The sequence below is a fragment of the Triturus cristatus genome, chromosome 4_1 (genome assembly GCF_964204655.1).
Source record: "Triturus cristatus chromosome 4_1, aTriCri1.1, whole genome shotgun sequence".
In the NCBI taxonomy this organism is placed as follows: Eukaryota; Metazoa; Chordata; class Amphibia; order Caudata; family Salamandridae; genus Triturus; species Triturus cristatus.
Window position 1 is genome coordinate 1,002,705,511 of NC_140585.1, and position 18,802 is coordinate 1,002,724,312.

The window sequence follows — 18,802 nt, forward strand, 5'->3', positions numbered from 1 at the left end:
GCATTTTGATTGGTGTTTGATTGACAAGCTTCTTGCTGTTAACATTGCATCTTATTCAAAAAGATGCCATCTTCATCACCTAGAAAGGAAAACAATCATGAAACACAAGGCGCCATCATCAAGCAAACGGGTTGAACAGAGTCGACGCAGTGTCATTGTATTTTATGGGAAGCAAAAAGACCTATATTCCAGTGTATGTTTGTGTGAGAGTCAGTGGTGGCCGATAGCATTTAAAATTGGGGGGGAGCAGGTGGTGGGGGAGCGCGGGGAGAATGCTCAGGGGATTAATAAGTAAAAACTTACCTCAATATGATGGCCCCATCGCCTCTCACAGCTTCTCTGATCTGCTGGTCCCAGCAGTCCCTGGGGCAGCATCACAGACTCCCTTTACAATCGCTGCACTGCTTAAATTCTATGAGAACAACGCAGGGATTGGCCTGAGTGGGCTGAAAAGACGCTCGCTTAACCCCTTGTGTGCGGCGCAAATTCCGCCGCAGTGCTGCACATTCCAATCGCGGGCGTGGTCATGACGTCTCCCGGCCGTCGTCCGCACACACCCACCGTAATGCACGATGGCCGGGAGACGTTGTGCGCACGCAAGGGGTTAATCACAAGGAGTCTGTGCTGTTTCTCCAACCTGGCTGTACAATACATCCAGGTTGGAGAAAGCAAAGTGCGCATGTCAGTTTGGCTGGCCTAAGACAGCCGGCCAAACTGACATGTGCACTTGCAAGTGCACATACCACTCCTTCTCCTCCCTCCCATAACCCAACCTCCTTTCTGCACACGCTGGCTCAGAGCCAGAAGCTAAGAAATATTTATTTTTCAGCTGCTGGCTCTGAGCCAGTGAGGCAATGCTCCATCGCCATTGCATAGGAGCCACCGCTGGTCAGACCTTGTGGCAGTTGCTTTTTTTTAGTTTTCTCACACACGATATTGCCATTTAGAAAATATCTTGAAATATTTGTCAAATTATTTTGAGCTCACTAAGGACCTTATATATAGTTAGTTTGGCCGACAGTATTTTCTATCAAAACATGACAGGTATCCCTCCAAGTGTCATAGGCCATACTGTACTTGTAATACTATGGATGCAGTGGTCGAAGTGCATTAAAAAAGTATGGAAACTGTAATCCTGAACACAAATGTGGGTGGGGTGAGTGAGCGTGGGGGCAGGGTCAAAGGTGTGGCTAAAATAACAAAAAAATCAGTAACTTTTTTCGATGTTTCAACTTCAGGAAATTACAAATAAAATAACACACAGTTTAAATTGAAAATAAATGCAAGCTCAGTTAATCAGTGGGTAATGCTCTATCGTACATTATAAAATGTATATTAGTTAATGCACTGCAGAGGTCTATGTCTGTAGTCAGAAAGCCATAGAACTGAACCCTGCTTGGTGCAGTGGAGAATAGTGACTTGTGTATCTTAGTGCTACGAAGTCTGAGTCTGTGGCATAAATCCCTGTGAATAAGTAAGCTCATTATTTTAAACTTGCATTACACATACTAGAAGATAGACAGCTATAAAATGTGGCAAAAGGTTTAAGATTCCAAAATATATATTTTACTAATACCCAGGTTGTATAACTGTTATTTAAAAGCACACACTTCACAGCTTAGCTGGTAACTCCCTTGCAATACAACTCAAAAAGAATAAGGTGCCGATTACGATCCGTTAAAAACCGGGTACGAACCGTCGGTCGGAGCGTTTTCCCCGTCCGACTCGTACCCGGTCGTAAAACTTTACAAACATGGAATTACGATTCGCACGGAAACACCATTTCCGTACGAATCGTAAAAAACACCGACCGACGAAAATATACATACGAATGTGATCCGGGAATGCTGCGACGTGACGTCGGGACGCTTTCAGGCAGCGTTTCACGACCCAGGAATTACGATTCGAACCGACAGCAGTCCGGACGGCAATATTTTCACGGCACCCAAAAAGTGCCGGAAAAGCGAAGTACGGCGCGAAACGACCAGAGTAGGTGGCCTGATACGCACCGTACCCCCCCCAGCCCCCGTACGTACGCACCGACCCCCCCAGCCCCCATACGTACGCGCCGACCCCCCCAGCCACCGTACGTACGCGCCGACCCCCCCAGCCCCCGTGAGTACGCGCCGAACCCCCTGTGTATGTACACCCCTGTACGTGTCGAACCCCATGTACACCCTTGTACGTGTCGAACCCCCGTGTATGTACACCCTTGTATGTGTCGAACCCCGTGTATGTACACCCTTGTACGTGTCGAACCCCCGTGTATGTACACCCGTGTACGTGTCGAACCCCCGTGTATGTACACCCTTGTACGTGTCGAACCCCCGTGTATGTACACCCTTGTACGTGTCAAACCCCCCGTGTATGTACACCCGTGTACGTTCGAGTCGTACCCCCACCCGTGTATGTACGGTGCGTACCCCCACACGGGTGGGGGTACGACTCGAACGTACACGGGTGTACATTCACGGGGGCTCGACACGTACAAGGGTGTACATACACGGGGGGTTCGACATGTACATGGGTGTACATACACGGGGGTTCGACACGTACAAGGGTGTACATACACGGGGGGTACGACTCGAATGTACACGGGTGTACATACACGGGGGGTTCGACACGTACAAGGGTGTACATACACGGGGGTTCGACACGTACAAGGGTGTACATACATGGGGGGTTCGACACGTACAAGGGTGTACATACACGGGGGTTCGACACGTACAAGGGGGTACATACACGGGGGTTCGACACGTACAAGGGTGTACATACACGGGGGGGTTCGACACGTACACGGGTGTACATACACGGGGGGTTCGAAAACGTACAAGGGTGTACATACACGGGGGTTCGACACATACAAGGGTGTACATACACGGGGGGTTCGACACGTACAAGAGTGTACATACACAGGGGGTTCGACACGTACAAGGGTGTACATACACGGGGGGTTCGACACGTACAAGGGTGTACATACACGGGGGTACGACTCGAACATACACGGGTGTACATACACGGGGGTTCGACACGTACAAGGGTGTACATACACGGGGGGTTCGACACGTACAAGGGTGTACATACACGGGGGGTTCGACACGTACAGGGGTGTACATACACGGGGGTTCGGTGCGTACATACGTGGGCTGGGGGGGGGTCGGCGTGTACATACGGGGGCTGGGGGGGGTCGGCGCGTACATACGGGGGCTGAGGGGGGTTGGCGCGTACATACGGGGGCTGGGGGGGGTCGGCGCGTACGTACGGGGGCTGGGGGGGTCGGCGCGTATGTACGGGGCTGGGGGGGTCGGCACGTACGTACGGGGGCTGGGGGGGTCAGCGCGTATGGGGGCACGTCTCCATGGTTGCTATGGGAGTTCGGTGCGGACGGTGTTTTTTCCATCCGGTTGTAACATCGGACGCACGGGATGGATCGTGATTCCGCGGTCGGACTTCACTTTTCACATTTGTATGGTAAATCGTCCGAGGACGTGTCGGACACATTTTCCGACCCGAGGACGTGTGGGGAATAATTCCCAATGCGATTCGTATGGACTTTTTACCATGCGAATCGTAATTGGCAGTTTGTACGGCACTTGTACGATTCGTACGGTTAAAAGACCGGATACGAGTCGTACGGGGAATTTTTTTGCCGGATCGTAATCGGCACCTAAATCTGTGTCATGAGGAGCTTCAAGTGATCAATTACCATCAACTAGAGCCAATACTCAATTACCATCAACTTCAACCATCAATTAGAGCCAATACTGGCTTCCAAGCACCCTTTATAATTGCAGATTAACAAGATGCTCATATTTACATTTCTTTCAGGGAAGTAGGAACCCTGGAAAGATGGCTTATTTGGCTGTCTGCCCTTTCCTCTGTTTCACAGCACAGGAGGCTCCCTGCCTTACACTCAGGGCCGGACTGGCCGTAGTGGGCACAAGGCATTTCCCCGGTGGGCTGCCAGGGTGGGGGTCGGTTTTAGACTCCACTCTTGCTACCGGGGTCCTGTTTTGCAGCATAGGTGTAATATCGGCCCCCGGCAACAAAAGCAGCAAAAAGCTTTCCCCTAGCACCAAAGCCACCCCCTTGCCCCCACCCGGGCCGACCGAGCTCTTTGCCAGGGCTGGTTTTGGTCCCCAGTCCGGCCCTGCTTGAAGCATTTCAACTCTCAGAATTAACCATTCTGGGACGGTGTCCTTTTCTTAATAAAGTAGGAGAACTGTCTTCCTGAAATTAGAAAAGCATGAGACATCATGCCCCTCAGACCTGCCCAATTTAACCACTGTGTGGAAAGGACATCAACCATTTTTGTGAGGGAGTATCACATCTGCCAAACTCTGAATAAGAGCCCAAGCCATAAATGGTTCATTCGTTCTTATACAAATTGAGATATAAACTCAACACAAGCCCTTTCTTCCTTTAAGGGCCATAGGGAGCAGCAGGACGGAGGAACTAAAATGATGAAAACACATTTTTTCTACTAGGGGCATGCAGTAGATACAACTTGTTTCTTTGATGTTCTACAACCAACTTATATCCCCTCTGAGGGGATTTTGAATAACCAAGAATTTGATTTAGTCTTACAGCTGGCAACTGCATTAGCCAGTCACTCCTAGGTCATATTATCACAACCAAGCTTATTGTAAAACACCAGCCAACCTCTTCTGTAATTCGAGAATAAACAGAGAGTGTTAAACCTGGCGTTGTTGTACCCTAACTTTTTGCCCTCAACACTCCTGCTTGCTGACTTTGTTTTTCCTGGATGAAGGACTGTGCACACTTTACCACTGCTAACCAGTGCTAAAGTGCTTGACCTCTCTCCTTAAACATGATAGAATAGGCTTATGACCAACTCGCATATTTCATTTATTTATAAGTCCCTAGTAAAGTGGCCCAGGACATGTAAATTAAATGCTACTAGTGGGCCTGCCAGACTGATTGTGCCAACCACTCAGGCAGTCCAGTAAACATGTCTCAGGTCTGCCTTTGCAGCCTATGTATGCAGTTTTATACTGCCCTATAGACCTCACAATTCTTTTACATTTTGCCAGGCTCAAACCTTCTTTTTTTGTACATATAAATCAACCCTGGGGAGAGGAGTTGGCCTAACGGCTAGGGTGCTCGACCTCGGACCTGGGGATCTGGGTTCGAGTCTTGGTAATGACGCCGAACATCCTGTGATTTTGGGCAAATCACTTAATCTCCCCGTGCCTAACAAAGAATGAATGTGTGTCCTCAAGTAACGTAACTGGTGCTATGTAAAGCGCTCTGATACCTGATTGGATTCGGGTCAAGTTCGCGCTATATAAAACTCTGAAAAAAAATAAAAAAACATAGGGTAGGCCCTGGACAGCCCAGAAGGCAGGGTGCAGTGTACTTAAAAAGTATACATGTGCCTTTTAGTTTTATACACCATGGTAGTCAAAAACTCTTACATTTGTTTTCACTAAATTAAGGCCTACCTCTCCCATAAGCTAACGTTGGAGTTACTTTATTATGTCTACTAAGTGATAATTTCCAAGTTGAAGCATACAACCAGTTCATGTTTGGTGAGGGGTGAGGAAATAATTCCACTCTGATGGAGTTTGTGAAGTTTTGCCCACTCTGCGTTCCACTTGGAACGCGGAGTTCCAGCAAAACTCTGCCACCCCCAGCAGAGTTTTTTCTAATATGCTGCTCACCAATGTAAAGGTGGCAAGCGCGAGCGAGAATTTGCATCCCCTAGCATGATTTTTGGGTGCTACAATGCCTCCCTGCTCAATTTCGCAACATGTGCGGTCGCGACCATTCGCAGTGAGAAAGCTGCCACTCGAGTAGAAAATCCACTAGAGCAGCAGAAAGATGCAGCAACCTCTGCCGTGCTGCATGGTGCTGTTTGTGCTGATTGTATTGTATTTATTTATTTTGTTTATAAAGTTTTGTATAGCGCGAACGTGACCCAAGTGGGTATCAGAGCACTTTACCTGACAGGGGATAATGTAACATTTGGTCAGAGGGGAGAGAAAAAAAGAAAAGGAAATACTATCGTGAAAACAAATCATACATTATAATATTATAACATGGGTTGGTCTTGAGTAAAGACACTAATAGGAGGGGATAAACCCCATAGTAGTTTGATGATTATACATTTTCAATATGACCGATATATTGTCTTAAGGTAAAAAAAATTTCATTAGAACAGATTAGGTTTCTTTTTTGAAGGAGGAGGTAGAGGAGATGAGGCGAGCATCGGTTGGTAAAGAGTTCCAAATATTGGGTGCAATAGTCGAGAATGCTCTGGCACCCATTTTCTTTTTGTGAATACATTGGGGTTTCAGCAACAAGGTGAGCACGCTTCGTGATGATATGCTACCCCTGATTTTTCTAGCTTTTGAGCTAGGTAGCTGGGGGTATTGAAGTGTAACGCCTTCTGCGTCATGCAGGCAATTTTCAGTTTGATTCTTGCCCCATACGGTAGCCAGTTTACTGATTTTAGGTCCGGTGATATGTGTGTGTTTCTTTTTGTTCCAAGGACAAGTCTGGCTGCCGTGTTGAGGGAAGCTCTTAGAGGAGCCAGTTTGTATCGAGGTAAGTCACATAGTGTGGTACTACCATAATTCAGTCTAGGTAACACTATGTCTTCTTGTGGTAGATAGGGTTTGAGTTTCCGCAGAATGCTTAGTTGGTAATTCGCTCCTTTAGTGGCTGCGCTGATGTGATCTTGCATATTGAGGTGTTCGACTAATATGATGCCTAGTGATCTAGTGGAGTGTATGATGTGGGGAGAGCATTTGAGGGCTGTAAGGTGTTTCAACCAAAGATCAATTTTTGGGCTGTGTTTCAGTGGGGAGATGAGAAGAAATTCGGTTTTGGCAGCGTTGAGTTTGAGATGATTAACCGTGAGCCATAGGTGTGTGTTTTGTAAGATGAAATTGAGGGATATGATGTCCTCTGGGGAGGCGATTTTGAGATACAGCTGCATGTCATCAGCGTATATGTGGTATTGGATATTAGAAGATTTTAGGAGGTAAGCCAGTGGTTCAAGGAATAGGTTAAATAGAATGGGAGAAAGAGCAGAACCTTGAGGAACGCCAAGCATAATCGCATGGGACTTAGACAGGTATTGATTCATTTTGACTCTTAGGGACCTGTTTTGGAGGAATGAAGCGAACCATTGTAGTATCTCCTCTGATAAGTCCATCCTTTGTTCCAGTAAGTTCAATAGATTATCATGTTTGACGGTATCAAAGGCGGCCGATAAAGCAAGCAATATCAGGATGCATGATTCATTTTGATCCAGTATTTTTAGTATGTCATCCATTATATGAGTCATTGCAGATTCGTTGCTGTGATCTTGACGGAATCCTGGCTGGAGTTGGACGAGGAGTTGATAATTGACTATGTGGTTGCATAGTTGGCTCTGGACACATTTTTCTAAGAGCTTTGCCAGGGTAGATATGTTGGAGATGGGTCGGTAGTTGTTAGGATCAGAGCTGTCTGCCGTTATTTTTTTTTAAATGGATGTTATTTGTCCAACCTTTTGACAATCAGGGATAGTGCCTTGATGTAGTGAGCCATTTCAATCTTGGTCCATAGAGGGAGAACACATGACATGATTTCCATGAGTATGCGAGGAGGTAGCGGATCCGTGAAGTGGTTAGATGGGTTTAAGGAGGATAGAATGTTGTACATGTCTTGTTTGTTGATTGGGGAGAAGGTGTTCAAAGAGGCATTGTTTCTGGCGGTGGGCCAGGGTGTTTCATCCCCTTCCAAGATCTGGGATGTACACGAGAAATTGCATGGGGTAGATGGTAATAGTTCCTTTTCTAGTTGAATTTCATTCTCTATCTTTGAGGTTTTTTCCTTGAAGAAGGTGGCCATTTCATTGCAATTTAGCAGGGGGGTAGTTCCGGAATACGTGTTGCGTGATTGTTGCTTGACTATTTTGAATAGTTTTTTTGGTCTGTTTCTGGCTTGGTCAAGCTGTATTTTAAAGAAATTAGCTTTCCCTTGTCGTATTCTTCTATTGTAAGTATTCCTTGTTGTTCTTAGGCGTTTTAGCAATTCTATAAATGGAGAGGATCTCCAAGCTCTTTCAGCTGTTCTAAGATTGCGTCTTTCTGTGTACAGGTTGTCGTTGAACCAGGGCTTCAGAGAGAAGGAGTTCATGGATCTCCTTGCTCGACAAATCTTGATTAGTTCTCTTTGGTCGATAGGCATAATTAGGGTAAGGTGTAGATCCAGATCTCAAAATGGCTGTGTGTGGGACAAGGAATGTGGGGGTGTCTGTGAGGGAAACAGTTTTGTTTATCATGTTGTTATTTGAACTCTGAGAGCATCGTATATCAGAGGTGATGGTTGTAAGCCTCTGAAGGTCCCCCTTCAGATATTTTTAGCCAATGGTCAATCACGTTGAATCTCATTACCTGGTAATCATGTTTACAGGTAGCTGTGGGTTGTGTTGGAAGGTCTGGGAGCTGGGTGATGTTGTGAGGAACGCCAAGTTGGGAGGGAGGGTCCTTGTTATTAGATGGACAGTTTTGAGATGAGTGTGTATGAGGAGGATTGGAGGTGAGGGGAGGTGATGTAGAAAGGGTGGAAGTGTGAGGGTTAGAGGATCTGGGTGATTGGTTTGTGGAGGAGATATGGGTTTGTGGATATTATTGTTCCCTGTATGAGTGATCTATGAGGGAGTGCCTGGCGGGCTTTCATTGGTACGCTCTGAGGGGGCAAGGGAGGGTGAATGCCGGGGAGGAATTCCCATGTAGTCGGGGGTTAAGTAAATTTTTATATTGGCTGAGGGGGGCAGAGGAGTTGGGTTGCCTACTCCTGGTTTGGTTCTTAATCTCCACTTGTGGGGATGAATCTATAGTGAGATTGGTGGTAGCTGGGGTGGTTAAGCAATTGCTTGCAACCCGGAAGTGGGCTGATTAAGCAAGTAGTAGCCATGTGCGTACAGAAGGAGGTTAGAGTTTTGTCGTGATCATTGGGGTAGTATTGAGTGAGAAGAGTGGACTTGTAGCAAACCCCTTTTTTTTAGGATAGGGAAAATTTTGTCAATTAAGGATAGATTTTCAGTCGATGCCTGTATTAGTGTAATCCCATTATTATATATGGATATGGTAGCATTTGCCTTGCAGAAGTGAGAGGGAGCGCCGATATTCTAAGTCCATGGGGTGTGACGCTTAACCTGGAGAAAAAAATAGTTATCCATTGTGCTCTTTTTTTTGTGTAAAATATAAAGTCATCCGTTCTGGTTCACCTTGGTGGTACATAAATAATGGTCTGAGATGAGAGTTTCTGGGTGGAATTTGAGTACTTGGTGTTTGAATTTTTGGATGCGTTTTTGGAAAGATTGGAGGGATATTTAACAGAGAAGGCGTTAGAGCCTGCTGGTTCCAATTTTCTGTCCACTATTTAAGGCAGGGAGGTACCTCCTGTGGTTGTGCGATTTCGTGGGTGGTGGCTCAGAAACCCCCTCTACAGTGGTAACAGATGGAGTAAGTTCTTAGTATTGATCAGTATATTTGTGTTAGGGCTTCTGTTAGTGTTAATTTTGGGATGAGGGTAAAACAGAATTCTTCTTGTCCAGAGGTCAGTCCAAGATGTCCAGTAGTATGGATAGTATGACAGTGTTGACTGTGCCTTTTTAAAGATGGCTGCTGTTGTAGTAGGGATTTTGTTTTCTTTTGTATTATTTTTTTTTCATTTCAGGTTGTAGGAGGGCGCCATCTTGTGTGAATATGCTGCTCTATATGATGCCACGTTAAAATGGTGGTATGATTCTTTATTTTTATTTTTGTGGGCATCACAATACTCATATGAATGGGATGATAGTCTCCTAATTTCCCATCCTGGTTTTTTTCACCCTTTTCAGCCTTTTCTCCCTTTTTTGTTACCTTTTTTACCCTCTCATGCTTGCCCAAATTAACGTGTGAGTGATCTAAAAACTGGTGCAGATGCCTAGATGCAATCCCACAGGCTCTCTGCCCAATGCGACTAAGCAGCTTCCCAGATGTCCGCTGATAGGGAGCTGCCGGACGCACAGAGCCATGAGGGAGAGAGAGGCGTTGTGTGAGATATGGTGGCACAGCCCTGTCTCTCGAGCAGTCTTCTAGTGGTTCCTACGGGGGATGAGACTTACCATGGGAGACATTTCCGGATACCCCAGCAGGGCGGGGCAGATAGGAAGCACTCACCCGCTCTTCCTCACGGGTGCGGTCTCAAGGGGAAAACTAGGTAATCCTGACGACCGCTATCAGGATCATCTGAGTTGTTGTCGGGGTATGCCGTGCAGTGGTTTCTCTTCTCCCGGCTCAGTCGCGGTGACCTCCGTGTTGTCAGGCAACGCCGCGCAGCAGTTTCACTCACCCGGGTCAGTTATGGTGTCCTGGAGCGGCTCCAAAGCCAAAGATTGCGGTGGTAGTCCTTCAGTCCACCCTGCAGGTCCTCGCACCACTCCTTCAAAGAGCCCGCTCAGACCAGTCGGCAATGGAGTGACCCAGTCGTCGCAATGGGAATGGCCGGCAAATATGAAAAAGTTCAATCATGTAAGCCTCAAGTCTAGTAGTTTTTTTCTCTGTACTGTGGGAGATGGTGTCCCCAGGTTAACATGGGATATTTTTCATTTGTAATCCCAATGACCCCGGAGCTACGTCTCGGATTCCTATCCGGTGGCCATTTTGCGGCTGTATTGTACAGTGCAGAACAAGCTCCCAGTGCTAAAGATCAGAGTGAGCACTGATGTGCTGAATTCCACACACTTGTGGAACACCACAGAACCTCACAAGATTTTTATGTAACACTGCAGAATTCTGCAGAGTGAAACTCTGCAAGTTCTGTCCACCCCTTGTTTTGTGTCTTTCAAACTATAATTCAAAAATCCTCTGTTAGAACTACTGAAGTTCCAGATGGGGGCGTGGCTTAGGCGCCTTCGGAGATGGCCGCCGGGTCCGTGAGCTCCGCGACGGAGTGAGACGAGGAAGTGTCTCCAGGCTATCGTTTTTCGTCGTTGGTGCACGGAAACCGCTGCTCATACCATCGGAAGTGTGGCTTCACGCTCTGAGCTGCAAAAATGGGTTTTTGGTGAGCTCCAAGACATCTTTATTCGTCTAATACCGCTGCGATGCACTCGCGGCCGCCATTTTGTTTTTCATTTTCGAAACGCATTTCCCGCGTTTGATGCCTCATTACCTCAGAATCTACCTATTATCTGCAGGAATGCCTATTTTTTACTGAAATGACTGCCTAACATATCATTTTACTCTGTCTTGAGTCTCCTCTCTTATTTTTGGCTGGTCACTTCCATTTTCAACACTGCAGCTACATTGCTTTATCTGGAAATTTATGCTTCGTGTCTGGTTCCTTCTTTATTTGGAAAGTAAGCTGATCGTTTTTGGGGCCACTTTGTCAAGACAGGTCTGACTTTCTGTCGCTCTACAAGGCTGCCAGTTCTCTTGAAGGGCCGTATTGTCTGGTTTGAAAATACTCCCAATATTCTTGTACAGTTGCGGAGTGTCTTGCTTTGTACTTGGCAGCTTTAAACTGTAATATTTTACTTCTCAGAATATTCTGGTTATTATTTATTTTCACTTTGCAACATGGCCCATCCTCGGAGTAACCGTAAAGAGGTTCCACAACCCAGTGCTGCCTCTTTGGAGGACTTCAATCCTTTTACAATCCTACAAGAAAATGCGGATGATGTCCCCAACGATCCTACGAGTACAAAGGGTTCCTCTTCTTCTACATCTCGAATAGGCGCCAAACAGGGTTCTAAAATACCATCCTCAGTTCCCCTCACGCCTAGAAAACGGGGTAAAGCGAACCCTCCTTCTCCTACAAATTCCTCTTCACCCCTTTCGTTGGAACTTATTCTTGACGAGATTCGCGCCCTCAAGCCTTATATGGAAGAAACTAACATTCGTTTGCAGAGCTTGGAAGACAACTGGTCTCACACTGAGCAACGAGTCGATGTTTTAGAGAAAAGAATTGACTCTGTTCAAGACTTCGCTATGCAAGTTCCTCCTATGCATAAAGAAATTGATCTTCTTAAACAACAGATTGAACAGTTGGAAAATCGGAATAGACGCAACAATTTACGCATTTATGGTCTGGCTGAAGGACTTGAAGGTTCTAACGCAATATCCTACTTTCAGTCCTTTCTTCCAACTCTTCTTGGTCTTCCAGATTCTCCGGCATTGAATATCCAGCGTGCACACCGTTTAGGTCATCAACCTAACGCTGCATCTTCCTCAACGAAGCCCAGAGGAGTTATTCTATACTTTCTAGAATATACAGATCTTCTCAAAGTCCTGCAGGCAGCCAAACAGAGAGGAAAGATTTCCTGGAATGGTTCCAATCTCTTTTTTGCTCAAGACTATGCCAAAATAACTGCTGAACGTCGGAAGAAGTTTTTAGATATGCGACCAGCACTTTGCAGTTTAAATGCTCGTTATGGTCTATTCCACCCCTGTCTTTTTAAGGTGACCCATAACAACAGAACGACCAATTATGAAGATCCTGCGGTACTTCAACGGTTTTTGGGTTCTTGTCAAGGAGTCTCTATGGACGTTTCTAAATCATAATATGATGTGATCATTTTTGTCTCTACTGTTTCATATTTGTTATACATTTGTCCATAAATGTGAATTTCCTATTCCTCAGTCAGTTTTTGTATGTCTTGGTGTCATTATAATGTTTTTCATATTAACATATATTTTCTTTTCATCCTCCCTAGGTTGTGGTTTCTTCGTTCCATTGGTTCCGGTGTTCTTCATTATGCCTGGGTGTCCTTCCCTGTTTGCTCCTCGTCGCGTGACCCCTTGCCTGGCTTTTGGCCCTCCCTATGTGGCCCCACCTGCCCCGATACTTGTATTTCTTGTGTGGTATGTTTTTCTCTTATTGTATTGATATATCATTTGTCAATTTTGTTGTGTCTTCTTGTTTTCTGTCACCTCCATTCGTTCCCTCCTTTTCTCCCTACTCCCTCATTTTAGCTTTTTTCTCAACTTTTGAATCTTGTTTCTTGTATACAGCGTTTTTTCTTTATTTTCACTCTTTTTTCACCTCCGTAATCTTATGTATCCCTCGCTACTATCTCTTTATAATATCTGTTGATCATTTTACATTATGTTTACATATATGCATGGTAAGCCTTGTTGTTAAGAATTGTTTCAACTTATTTGATATAAATTTCTAATGTCGTTAAATATTATATCTTGGAATGTTAGAGGTTTTGGTTCTCCTATCAAACGTCAACGAGTTTTGTCACACATTGCAAGCTTGAAAGGAGATATTGCTCTTTTACAGGAAATTCATTTACCGGTTAATGAAATAATTAAACTACGTAGGAATTGGGTAGGTCATGTTTTTGCCTCTCCTGGTTCAGGAAAACGCAATGGCGTTGCTATACTTTGTCACAAACGTTTGGATGTCCAGCTTTTAAAACAAGATAATGACTCTGCCGAGAGATGGGTGGTGATTTCCTTACTGATTAACAAAATTCCTCTCACTATTTTCAATATCTATGCTCCCACTACTCAAGATAAAATGTTTTGGCCCCAAATTCTTTCCCTTTTAATGCAATACACCGATGAGTATTTGATTTTTGGTGGAGACTGTAACACAATTGTAGATCCCTTTATTGACAGGAACTCCAAATCTAGGTTTGTCCCTTCCTCTATGCATTCTCAATTCACCTCCGCTATCTCTCAAAGATCATTGGTAGATTCTTGGAGACTTTGTCATCCCACACTACGAGAATATACTTACTATTCACCTGCTCATTCTACACAATCTCGAATAGATTATCTCTTTGTTTCCAAAGCTTTACTTCAACACATCTCTCATTCAGATATTGGTTCTATTCTACTCTCTGATCATGCCCCAGTTTCCTTAAGTTTAGATCTACTTCCCCCTATTAAAGGTACCAGACGCTGGAGATTTAATAATTCTCTTTTGTTAGACCCTAAGTTTACACCAGCCTTTCTTGAATTTGCCTCCTTATTTTTTGAGGAGAATGAATCCCCTCAAATCTCTCCTCAAATTGTATGGGACTCCTTTAAAGCTGCCTCAAGGGATTTTATTATATCCTTTGTTGCTCACAAGCGGCGTACAGCTTCTTCTTCATCTCAGGCACTTAATTTACAAATTAAACAATTGGAACACCGCTATTATCTAACAAATAACCAGTCTACTTTAGAAGAACTGATTAAAGCCAAAATTTCCTTTAACAAATTGTCTACTGATTCTGCAAATCTTTATTTACATAAGTCTAGCGCTAAATTGTGTAGTGCAAAAAATAAATCTGGCAACCTCCTTGCTAAATATCTCAAAATTAAAAAGGAGCGTACTAAGATTGATTCTATCATATCTTCATCCAATACCGTACTTCGTAAAGACGAAGACATTCTTTTAGAATTTTCCAACTTTTACAGAGCACTATACACTCCTGAATCTCCTTCCCCTCTATCTGACATCGACCAATATCTAGCTTCTATTCCTCCACCTTCTTCATTAGATGTGGATTTTTCCTCTTTAGAGTCTGATATACACGCTAAAGACATTCTTAATGCTATTCAGTCACTTAAAAAGGGGAAAGCCCCGGGACCCGATGGTTTTACTATAGAATTTTATACTCATTTTTCCAAGCTACTTGTTCCCAAATTGCTTCAATTATTTTGGTTTTTTATAACTTCCCGAAGATCTGACAGCTCCTTTCAAGAGGCCCTGATTTGTCTCCTTCCTAAAGAAGGTAAAGATCATACACTGTGCAAAAATTACAGACCTATATCTTTAATCAATTTAGATTATAAGATCTTTGCGAAGATTCTTGCGCTCCGCCTCGAGAATATTCTACCACAACTAATAGGTAAAGAACAATGTGGTTTCATTAAAGGTCACCACCTCTCAGATAATACTCGTCTTTTTTTCAATGTCCTTAGTAAATCCTATTCCTTTAATTCTTCGTTAGCCGCTGTGGCTTTAGATGCTGAGAAGGCTTTTGATCGGGTTAACTGGCAATTTATCTTCTCAACTCTTACTTGGTTTGGTTTTGGTCCTAAATTTCTATCTTATGTATCCTTGCTCTATTCTTTTCCAAGATCTTTTATTTTAGCCAATGGACTTGTCTCTTCTTCTTTCCCACTTCTCAGAGGTGTCAGGCAAGGTTGTCCTCTTTCTCCCCTTTTATTTATCTTGACTCTTGAACCCTTCTTATCTAAAATCCGGACGAACAAAGCTATTACTGGTTTCCCTTATGGTGACAACCACCTAAAACTTTCAGCATATGCTGATGATATTCTTCTATTTATTTCTAACCCTCAAACATCTCTACCGTCTTTTCTTTCAGAAGTTTCTGCCTTTTCATTAGTTTCAGGTTATAAACTCAATGTAGACAAATGCGAAATTCTTCCGTTAAATAAATATTGTTTCCATGCTGATTTTGTATCTTCTTCTTTTCATTGGAGCCCTACGAAGATTAAATATTTAGGGTTATGGTTTACCCCCTCCATTAAGGATACTGTATCATTAAATCTTACAAACCTCCAATCAACTTTAACCACTTCTACATCGCGATGGCATCCCTTATTTTTATCTTGGTGGGGTAGACTAGATTCTATAAAAATGATGTTGGTCCCTGTAATTTTATTTTTCTTATCTAATCTTCCAATTAATATTCCTAACTTTTGGTACAAAAAAATATACTCTATTTTATCAAAATTTCTGTGGCAGAACAAAAAACCTAGGATGTCTTTCTCTAAGCTCAAACAACCTAAACATCTAGGTGGTGTTAACTTCCCTGATTTTGCATCTTATCATACCTCCTTTTTTCTTAAAAACTCCTCTTCGTTGCTATCACAAAACGCGTCTGATTTGGTAGCTTTACCTTTGTGGGTAGAAATTGAATCTTATTTTATTTCTCCTCTCTCTTTTGATGAATTTTTATCCTTATCCAATACTCCTCAGAAATTTTCTCTCCCTATTCTTAAACATGCTCGTAAAATTCTACACCCACTTATGTTAGATGGCTTAAATGATCGAGACCGCTTTTTGCAGTCTCCGATTTGGTATAACAGGCATATTATGATCAAAAATAGAACCCTTTTTTGGAAAGACTGGTTCCTTCTTGGTCTTAGATGGACTCACCAGCTTTTCCATGATAATACCTGTATTCCTTTCTCTATATTACAACAACACTATTCTCTTCCTTCTTCCTATCACCCTAAATATACATTATTGACCCTAGCTGCTCAAAGTTCATATGATAATTTTTCGTCCACTTCCACACAGATCAACTCCTCCCCTTTATCACTTTCGTCCCTACATCTGAACACATCGGCTTCTCAAATTTACACTAAATTGAGAAACAGCGACCAAACCCGGGATAAATCTAAAGTAGAATCTAGTTGGGAATCTGATCTAAACACTTCCTTTTCTTCTTCTATATGGGATAAAATTTGGATTAAGCTGAGAAAAGCTTCTAGGGCAGCAAATCTCACTCAAACGCTATTTTTCATATATAATAGACTTTTACTCACTCCAGCCAGATTGCATCAGATTAATCCTCCCACTCCCTCTACCTGTTGGTCCTGTTCAGCCCCTGTTGCGGATCTTAAACATATGTTGTTTTCATGTCCGCCCATTCATCAATTTTGGATTCGGGTATGGCGTCAAATTAACAAAATATTCTGCACAAATATCCCTTTTTTTTTCACCCATATTTTTCTAGGTAGTGTTGCAGAAATATGGTCCTCTTCCACTTCTCTTAATATCCTCGTCATTGATTTACTTATTGCTGTTGCTTTTCAACAAATTACTAAATCGTGGAAAAATGCCTCTCATGTTTCTTTTCAGGGCTGGTGGTATGGTGTTTGTTATAACCATAGATTGGATAGAGCATATGTTCACCCGATTACACTTGCCATTAAACGGGATTTATTATGGTTACCTGTTACTACTTTTTTAGATAAATCTGCTCAATTATTACCATTGCATATTCCAGCTACAGAAGAAGTTTCCAAATCTCCTTAAAGTAATATTAATCAATTGTTTATATTATTCAGTTTTTTCTTTTCTATTATATAATTAAGTCTGTAGTAGTGACATAAAACAGATATATATATATTATATTTTTCACTGCTGTTTCAGTTGTATTGTTATAAGACATGTATATATCTTTCCCCTCCTTTCTCCCCCCCTCCCCCTCCCTTCCAGAGTTTCTCTCTTTATGGTACACAATATCGATGCATTTTCCTTATTACTATTATATATTGTAATGTATTAATGTGTTATCTTATACTTATACCAAATAAACTTTCTTTAAAACTTAAAAAAAGAACTACTGAAGTTCCAGATGCATAAGTTAGAAAAAAGAGATCCAAATGTTCACAATGGAGAAAGACAAGGAAACAAGCTTTGCCTTGGAAGAAGAGAAATTGATTTTGGCACATGAATTGAGCATAAGAGAGCTGGACCTCAAGGTCAAACAGGCAGAGTCCAGTGCAAATGGTGGCAGGGTACAACCAGTGCAAAGGGGTAAGGTATACAGAAACAAAAACAAAAAATGATCATGGACGGAATGCTGAACTAATCAAACCTTCACCCCCCAGTCACAGATCTGGGTTAAATCCATTGTTTTTTGCATGCCACGTCATTTCAGTTTAGACCTAGCAATATGCTAATAAGTCTTGACCCTGTTTCCATGGTAACAGTTCATCCCTAACTGCCTGGTCAGGTCCTCTCTGGACTAGAAACAAGCATTTTGGTACCAGTTTCGGGGTAACACCCCATATCAGCCAGGCTAGCTTGAATCTGGTGCCGTAGAGAGCACGGGACCCACATCTGGGCATACCCTTCCCACTTAGGGTGACAAATGCAGAAAAAACTGATGATGGACGGAATGCTGAATTAATCAAACATTTGCCCCCAGTCACATATCTGGGATAAATCCATTGTTTTTTTCTACGCTACTCCATGAGATCTAGCCATTTGCAAATTAGTCTTGACCGTGTTCCCCATTGGAACAGTTTGGCCTGAACTGCCAGGCCAGGTCCTCCCTGGACCAGAACCGAGAATCTTGGGACCAGTTTCAGGGTAACACCCCTCATCAGCCAGGCTCACGTCAGTAGTTCCAACTCGTGATTTCTGACCCTCTGCCTTTTTTCCATTTCCTGAGATAGATTTCTGGAGGAATTATATCTGCCAGCCACAGAGGCTGCTATCCCAACAGGCAAAGAGTGGGATCTAAAGCTGACCTCTGGCACAGCCCATCCTCATCTGCATCAACTGTCGCCCCAGCTTCTCTAGCCTCCCACCAGGCCCCTAAGGCCTTTGGTAGCTCCTCTTTCCTAGAGTTGCTCCTCATGGAGCATTTAAAGCTCTTGCAGAACTGCTTGAGGTGTAATTACTCATTGTCAAACCCCTACTCGGCAGCCTCACTTGCAGGTTTACCATTTAGAGACATGGTGTGAGGATACTTCAAGTGTCAGATCAAAATTAGAACCAAAAATAAAACACAGTATGTGGATGCATAGTGGTCAGCACTAAACTAGTGATGTACACCAATCAGTGTGGGTCAAGTACAAATACAAGTTCAAATCTTCACCGCTGACCACCATTGTTAGAACTGAGGATCTCTGATTGGCAGAGGTATGCACCTTTGTCCAAGTAGAGACCCTTGCTTCTAGTCAGAGTAAGAGGGATACACACTTTAGATAACCCCTGCTCACCCCCATGGTGGCTTGGCATGAGCAGACAGGCTTATCCCAAAGGCAATGTATACAATATTTGTACTCAAAACACACAGTAACACAGTGATAAC

General features: G+C 43.5%; 1 pseudogene; it reads right to left on the reverse strand.

Moving 5' to 3' along the window:
- The window catches only part of LOC146855962 (uncharacterized), a 74,735-nt pseudogene extending 66,872 nt beyond the window's left edge, over positions 1-7,863 (reverse strand).
- Positions 7,864-18,802: the final 10,939 nt, after the last annotated feature.